Genomic DNA, 8423 nt, shown 5'->3' with positions numbered 1-8423 from the left:
GTGCACAAGTGGTTCAGTGATAGAATGCTCACCTTGTATGCAGGGGACCCAGGTTCGATTCCAGGACCATGCACCCCCCCCCAAAAAAAGAAAGGAAAGACAGACTACCTAGGTTAAAAAATATATTTCCAAATTACATAACTAATATGACTTTTATTTGGAATAATATGACTTTTATTTGGAATATGCAAGAAGTCATAAATATCAGTAGTAAGAAAATAATAATTGCCGTAAAAGAAAAATAACAAAAGAATTAAACACACCCTTCATCAAGAAAGATATAAGGATGACAAATAGGCTCATAAAATTATGCTCGATATCATTAGTCATTAGAGAAGTGAAAATTAAGCCATGATGTGATACCACTACATATCGATTTGAAAGACTAAAATTTAAACAACTGGCCATAACAAGTGTGGGTGAGCATATAGAGGAAGTAGAATGTTGATACCCTGCTGGTAGAAATATAAAATGGTACAAACATTTTTAATAGCATTTTGACAGTTCTAAAAAAACATACACCTGACACATGATTCAATCATTCTACTCCAAGGTATTTACCCAAGACAAATGAAAATTTATGTCCATACAAAACTTGTACAAGAGTGTTCATAGATCTTGTTCTAAAACAGAAAAAAAAAAACCCTGAAAACAATGGATAAACACATTGTACAATATATATAAATTAAATGAAAAGGAACAAACTATTGATAAATGTAATGACAGGGATTGATTTCAAAATAATTATTCTGAGTGAAAGAAGCCAGACAAAAAGTTCATATTGTATGATTCTGTTTATGAGGATGTAGCAAGCACAAACTAATAAGAATGTCGATTTTGGTGTTAATGTTACGGATACACACATATGTTGGTGCTTATCAAATGTAACTTTAAATACTTGGAATCTATTATATTTGAAAAAACATTTTTTTAAAAACCAAACAAATAAATATATAAAACATTAATATATTTCACTACAATCCTTTTGGCATTAAGAGCTTGATATACTTTATAAAACATTATACTTTCTTTTACATGAACTCCAATATGGAATCTTTGAAGGGCTGCTTAGAAACAGCACCATATTCATAACTGCAAGCATCCTAATTTCATTACACAAGAAATTTTTTAAAGGGAGTAATGTCAATAGGTACATTTTAGTGATATCTGAAATGAAAGTCTCTAAGACTAGCAGGAAAAACATTCTAATAATAATATAACATCTTTACGAGGCCCCATAGGAATCACTTCTTACTGCTTCTTACTGCGTGAAACATCACTGAGTTCCACTTGCACTGGGAAGGTTGCGTGGGGAGAGAGATTATTTTCAACTTTCCAAATACTATTACAGTAAGGTTTTCAATAAATATTTTACTATAACTGCATATTCAGAATGACTTTAAGTGCTGTCATGTAAATTTAATTATATTTCTTATTTCTTTTATGAATTCCCTTCTCTCTCTACACCCTCCTCCCTCTCTCTTGCCCCCCCTCAACCCCCTGTTCTCTTCACCCCGCCTTCTCCCCTTCCTTCCTGCCTCCCATTTTCTATCTAAGGACAAACTTTGCTACCTCAGTGCGGAAGAATACATAGTGCATTTCTAGTCTCAAGCTTATAGAACCTCCTCTTTATAAATTTTATATAAATAAAACGTGAATTCAATAAAAGCACAATTATGATACAAAAATTATTTTTATTGCTTTATCTTATAATAGAAACCAACCACTATGAAAGAGACTTCTATTTAATCTTAAAAGAAGATTATAATGAAGTTTGATTTGCTATATTGCTCCCCAAATCTCAACTTTTATTGATGAAGAGATATGCCAGCATTTCCTAGGCAGTATGAAACTATGAATGCGATTTCAACAAAATATCGTATATTAAAACTTTCAGCATGGGATTTAATACTATGTTCTTTGGACTTTCACAGTACATTAGAAATGAGAGACACTTTAAGAAAATTGAATGTAAATTAGCATTTCAGGCTTCAGGCAATCCTGTTTCTCTTTTGCTGCACCATGTAGAAATATTTCTCCTTTTCACTTCTCTTCATTTCATCTTTCCCTACCAAGGCTTATCCTTTTAGTTTATGTTTTTTTAACTTCTGAATTTAGATTAATAGACAAAAGAGATATCATTTATTCATCTTCTTACTTTGGGTACATCATGTTTCTAATATTACAACTCAAATAGCATAAGGAAGAATTACATTTTTAGTGAGGGAGAAAAAAAGAGTTCAGAGTCACTGTATGATACCAATGCAAGCTAAATGAAAATTGGAAGAGCTGAACTTTTTTCACATGAATAGATATTTTCTTACAGAGTAAATATAGGATTGCTTGAGCAGAAAAAACGCTTATAGACAAAAGATGAGAAAAAGCTTATCCTACTTTACATATAAATGAAACAGAATGCCTTTTTAAAATTGTGTAATGAAGTTACAGAAACCTTTTGAACTCACATAAACCCCTTCCTACCAAAAAAAAATCAACCAAACCAAATTAGTGAGTGTTTATTCCTACTTATTTGTGAAACTATTTTTTTTTAATTAATTTAATCTACATTCTTGGCAAATAAGCAAGATCTAAAGCATAAATTAAAGCATTTGGAAAAAAATATGGTTATTTTAATGCTTTCACTATCTAAATTTCATAAAAGTTAAAGCATCAAAGAAACGTGTCTTATTACACCTTTCCTAATTTGAGGAGAATAATTTAATTTTAAGCACCTTATAACATTCCATATCAAATAGCCCACTAATGACATATTACACATAGCAAACATCAGTATGGTTTCTCACATCACATGATAAATTTATAACTCTCAAATCAGAATTTTATTTAAATGCGTATAGCTTTAAAAGGCATCTTACTTAGTTTCTGAGCTGCTAAAACAAACACTGTACAAAAGGTTAGCTTAAAGGGAAATGTATTGGCTAACGGTTTTGAGGCTGGAGGCCTAAACTGAAGCATTGTTGCCCATGGTCTTTGATCCTTGACTTCTCCGTCATGTGGCAATATACATAGCATGACATGCCAGTGTCTTCTCCTTTCTCTTCCAGTCACTTGACTTCAGCTCCTGATTGTTCCCTGTGCTTTCTCCAAGTTCCTTTGCTTATAAGGATTTCTGTCATTGGATAAAGGCTTGCCTAATTCAGTCTGGGCACTCCTTAACAACAGCTTCAAAGATGCTATTTACAAATGGGTTCCCACCCTCAGGACCAGAGGTTTGACATGTCCATGCCTTTTGTGGGGGACATGATTCAATCTGTAATGTAGGGTCTACACAGTCCATGACTTAAGAAAAACTGAAAAAATAAAATCTGAGTTTTAGTAGATGTATTTTATTTGTTTAACCTTAAACATACTTGTAATCAGAAGTCTACTATGGTCGTGTTTATTTTAATTAGGAAGTTGTTCCCAAGTAAAATGGTCAGAAAGACCTTGAGTGGTATTAGGCTATTTGGTAATTATTCTATTCTTCAAAATGCAAATGCTTGTCTATTGTTAATTGATAATTTTCAAAATTGGTATTTTTCAACAAAAAATTAATTCTTTGGAATTTTAATTAAACTGTTACTCTTTTATAATAGATAGCTACCTATCTACCTACCTAGCTAGATAATATATAGAGATAAAGATACATATGATGGGATCATCTTTTCAATAAAACTGCTAAATAATGTTCATTAAATCATTTATTTTTCTGCTAGGATGCTTAATTCAATGTTGGCTTGGAAAAAGAAAACAATTTAGTGCTACAAATGGCACAAAAATTATCGAAAAATTTAGGGAGCTTATAGAGCAGTAACTGGTTATGTGATCATGAGGGCCAACTAAAATACGTGCCCGCAGGATAACCCTAACTTGATTATTGCTAAGATGAATAAATAAAAGTTCTTAAGAATATCACTTAGCATACTAGCTTATATAAATTGTTGAACCCATTATACATTATAGATTTTTTTCTATTTTCATATTCATCATAATTTTACATTCATGTGATTTAATGCGATCAAATTTAATTATTGTGAAATTAAATTTGAGTTTCACAAATATTCTCTAATGTCAAAGATAAAATACAGCTCTCAGAAAAAAATAATAAGACAAGGAACACTCATGTATGCATGATATAGACTCAGGTTTCCCTAACAAGCATGCACTTTATATATGCTTCATAGAATCATATGAATGAAGGATTTTGAAAGACCACATATTTTAAGTCTTTTTCTTTAGATAAGGTTATATCAAAGTAATATAAAATAATTTATCTAACTATAAAGGATTTTAGTACAAGTAAAGAAACTATGATTGTACAAACTGAATTATTTTGTATTTAAATAATAACTAAGATTGTACAGGCAGTGCGCAATCTAGCAAACATTCTTTAAGAACAGGATAGTCAGTCATTTTAGCAATATTAGGGCATTTTCTTTGTGATCACACATTTGCTGACTGATGCTACATTTTTAGTGTTATTTTTAACTGAAGTACCACTCCATGTAAAACACAATTCTTCATATACCTGAAAAAGCAATGGGGTATCAGCAGCTGGGAAAAATAAAAGATTTCAGATCACTCTGTCTGAATAGGTGCCTAGAGCTTTTATATGTATTGCATGGAGAAGCTTGACATAAATTGCTATGGAGCAACAATCGGCACCAATAGTATATTATTCAAGTGACTCCGAAATTCTTCCCTAAAACCCCCTGCCTCTCTCTCTCTGACATGTTTTCCCTTGAAAATTAGTTTTCATGTTTTAAAATTTTTTAGTTTTTTAATATCTTAATTCCATTAACATGATAATATTTGATTTGAAAAAGGAGGTGAATGAGCTGAGTAAGAAAATAAAAATACGTTACTCAAACATAGGTTTTCTGCTGAGCAAATGAAGCTAAGAAATTCAGTTTTGTCACTTAGATCTTTCCCGTTATTTATGCAACTTCAGCCATGACTCTGTCCATGAAAACACCGACCTTAAAAGCATGTATTGAAATGTATACTTAGCATGTAAGATGAAATCATGAAAGAAAGTATTTTATACTTCTGATTTTGTGCAGTTAATATAGTAGTACCTGTTGTCCACTATAATTTATAAATATATATGTATGTATACACATACATAGCTAACTAGATATATTTACACAGACACACATATAGAATAAAGTTCATTTAATAAAGGATGTTGACGCTTTTAAAACAGCCAAACTTAGAGAAGAAATATAAAGGAAGTGAAGTATTAGTCAACTTGAGGTTTTTGAAGCACCCGGCATACGAGTTAGTTTTCTGTGATTACAAAAAGAGAGAGAGAGAGAGAGAAACTAACAAGCAAAAAAAAAAAAAAACGAAAAAACAAAAACAAAAAGGAACTATTAAAAGGAGATTTGTGGGAGTTCAAGAAAATAAAGGGAGGCCCTAGAAACCTGACAGCTCCAGGTCTCAGAGGCAAGAAGCAGCTGACAACCCCTCCAGCCTCTACTAGAATGAGTAATTTCCTAATTGTTCTTCCATTCCAGAATCTACTCTTCAGAATCAAAGCCCTTAGAAGACAGAATCTATTTGGCTGAGCTCTTCAGAAGGTCATAATCCTGTCCCAATGAGGTGATTTAAGACCTCTTTTTCTAAAAAGCTGAACTCTCAGGGGCCCTTCGTTTATAAAGTCATAGTAATTTCCCATGATCATATAACACTGGGCTTTGTAGCACAGGAAGCCACTCTGGTGGGTCCATCTATATTTTATCCTGCCCCATTCTGTGTGCAAGCAACCGAGCCTATAATATGTGTTTTTATTGTTGTTAGTTTTTGTTTTGTGTGTGCTTATTTTTGCTTCTGAGTGAGATAAGCAGTGTTAACTTGTTCATATGCAAGTCGTAGCTTCCAGTTATATGTGAGAATGGTTTTTGTTTTCCTCTTTGTTTATTCTTGTTTTTTTCTGATGAAAGAATTTCTCCTTTGAGCACTGAAACCAGCATATGGTAGTGCTAGGAATTGTAGGAATGTGGAACGTATTATTTTTGTTATAGTACTATTGGGATGACTTGTGTATGGTGATTTACACACATGTAAAATATGGTTTATTGATCATATGTTTCTAAATTGTTAGTAGCAATATAGCATGATGTAAAGCATCATATAGTTCCACAGTCCCAATTTTAAAAATATCCTTTCATCAAATACCACAACTGAATTGTCAATAGACCCAGTCCTTGTATTCACAATACTTCTGAAAGATGGAAGGCATAAGATCAGCATTCTTGATTCTTTTATTATGAAGTAAGTATGTGAGTTAGTTTGCATTCGATTTCACTGCAGTGTATAAGTCACTCAATCATTCTAAATTCTCTAATACTGGAGAATCCAAATACTGAAAAATTCTCTAAGTTAATATGCATAATTTACTTCCCTTTCCTAATAGAAGGGCTCAAATTAATTCAATCCATAGTGCCAAGAGTTTTTGCTGTTTCTCATAAAGGCATATTGCATTTGCATTTTAAAAATAGTTTCAGGTCAGCTTTGGTGAGGTCAAGATGATGTTTTAGAACTATGTGTATCCACCACTCCTGCCTTTAGCCACAGTGAGTATGAACCCATATTGGCTTTCTGGGGAAAGAGAATGATTAATATTCATAAGGGGAATTACCCATACCAGCGAATTATTAAATGCCTCCTTTAAAATCAGGGATTTCAAGTAAGCACCAGACACAATACTTTCAGATCACTGAGTTTTGTATGTCAGTACTGCTGAGTATAAAGGTCATTGCTTGATTCTGAAGGTCAAGTTTTGCAAGTGGGTTTCTTTCATCACAGATCACTCCATTTTCATTTAGATGAAGAAATAAATTTAAATCATGGAATCTTCCACCATGATCTTGAACTTCTAAAGAATAACTTCCAAAATACTTTGTTTATTTTTAGTATTATATTTCTCAACAATGTATGTTCCAAGTCTTTGTTATTTGCTTCAATTCCAAATACTTAATCGAAGAACCTAATTATTGGGTGAAATTCTGTCTCTTATGTTCCATCTCATGTCTATGTCCTGAAATCTTTTATTTTCTTTATCTATAGTATGCTAAAGCATCTTTGACATCCAAATGACTTGCAGTGGAAAAGCACGGAGTCCTTAATTAAGTCATCAATTTGTTAGTGTAACCCCCAACATTAACATTTCTTTAGACCAAGTCAGGTAGTAATAAATTATCTCAGCTTTTGGTTCCCAAAAAATGCCTTTATTTTTCCTTCATTTATTTTATAAATAGCCTTTTTATTTGAGAATAATTTTAGATTCACAGAAAAGTTACAAAAATAGTACAGGAAGGGTTTGTGTACCCCTTATCAGTTTCCCCTAATATTAACATCTTATTTTACCAAGGCACATTTATTGAAACTATTAAACAAGTATCAGTACATTAACATTAATTAAATCCAGATACTGTTCAAATCTCACTAAGTTTTCAACTAATGTCCTTTTTCACTTTCAGCATCCAATCCAGGTTTCACATTTTCATTGAATTGCCATATTTCCTTAGGTTCCTCTAAATTAGACATTTTCATAATCTTTTCTTGTTTTTCATATCTTGACAGTTAAGAGTATTGGTTGGGTATTTCATAAAATAGCCCTCAATTTGGACCATCTCTCATCCAATAATAGAGTAACTTTCTAATGAATTTCTCGGGAATCTTAAACGCTTCCTGAGGAGCTTCATGAAACTGGAAGCCAGGAGAGAAAGTTGGCAGATGACGCCCTGTTTGCCATGTGCCCTTCCAGCTGAGAGAGAAGTCCTGACTGTGTTTGCCATGTGCTTTCTCACTTGAGAGAGAGACCCTGAACTTCATCGGCCTTCTTGAACCACGATATCTTTCCCTGGATGCCTTTGATTGGACATTTCTATAGACTTGTTTTAATTTGGACATTTTCTTGGCCTTAGAACTGTAAACTAGCAACTTGTTGAATTTCCCTTTTAAAAAGTCATTCCGTTTCTAGTATATTGCATTCTGGCAGCTAGCAAACTAGAACAACCACAGAGGTAAAGTGCTCTTCTCATTGCATGATTTTGGGATTCATGATAGCTATATGACTTAACACTGGGGATGTTAACTTCCTCATCTTGTCAGGGTAGAGTTTGCCAGTTTTCTCCACTGTAAAGTCACTTGTCCCTCTTCTCCACAGCTCAATTTTTGGAGTCACTAAGTCCAGACCACACTCAAGGAGGGGTGTGGTGTGTGTGTGTGTGTGTGTGTGTAATGTGTGATTAACCTTCACCTCCTGGAGAAGAAACACCTACATAAATTATTTAGAATTATTCTGCAAATTAGATTTTTTTCTCTTTTATTCCATTTATTATTATTCAGGTATTCCATTTTATCCATGTAAATTAATGCATATTTATTTTATACTTTCTGTTATAATCCAATATATC

Source organism: Tamandua tetradactyla, chromosome 18, assembly GCF_023851605.1.
Source record: "Tamandua tetradactyla isolate mTamTet1 chromosome 18, mTamTet1.pri, whole genome shotgun sequence".
NCBI lineage: Eukaryota > Metazoa > Chordata > Mammalia > Pilosa > Myrmecophagidae > Tamandua > Tamandua tetradactyla.
Note: the sequence above shows the minus strand (reverse complement) of the source record.